A 451-nucleotide genomic window follows, 5' to 3' on the forward strand; every position below is an offset into this window, starting at 1 on the left:
CGAGTGAAAGATTGTCTTCCGAGTGAAAATATAGTCATCCGAGTGAAAAGGTCCAGTCGAGTGAAAGACTCTAATATCCGAGTGGATGAGCTCAAATCCGAGTGAAACTGAACATGTGCCCAAAAGTTTATCAAGATAATCTCGGATGAAGAAGTGTTCAATACAGAAGTTGTGCGTATCATCAAGACGGTAAACTTTGGTCTTGGAGTCATCGTCATCAGAGATAGTATATGACCTGCAAATTCACTACAACACTCGGATAATTCAGTCTACCGCAAGACCGAGTCCGACTGGAAGGTAAAAACGACCTCGAAAAGTATTCAAGATGGCTTTATTTGAAAAAGTGGTCAACATGAGAGTTGTTCGTATCGTCGAGGCGCACAAATTTGATGTTTGGGCCATCTTGATCGGAGGTCATATGGAGGCTCGGCGGCCTGCACAAGGAGGAAGA

Source organism: Triticum dicoccoides, chromosome 2A (assembly GCF_002162155.2).
Source record: "Triticum dicoccoides isolate Atlit2015 ecotype Zavitan chromosome 2A, WEW_v2.0, whole genome shotgun sequence".
In the NCBI taxonomy this organism is placed as follows: Eukaryota; Viridiplantae; Streptophyta; class Magnoliopsida; order Poales; family Poaceae; genus Triticum; species Triticum dicoccoides.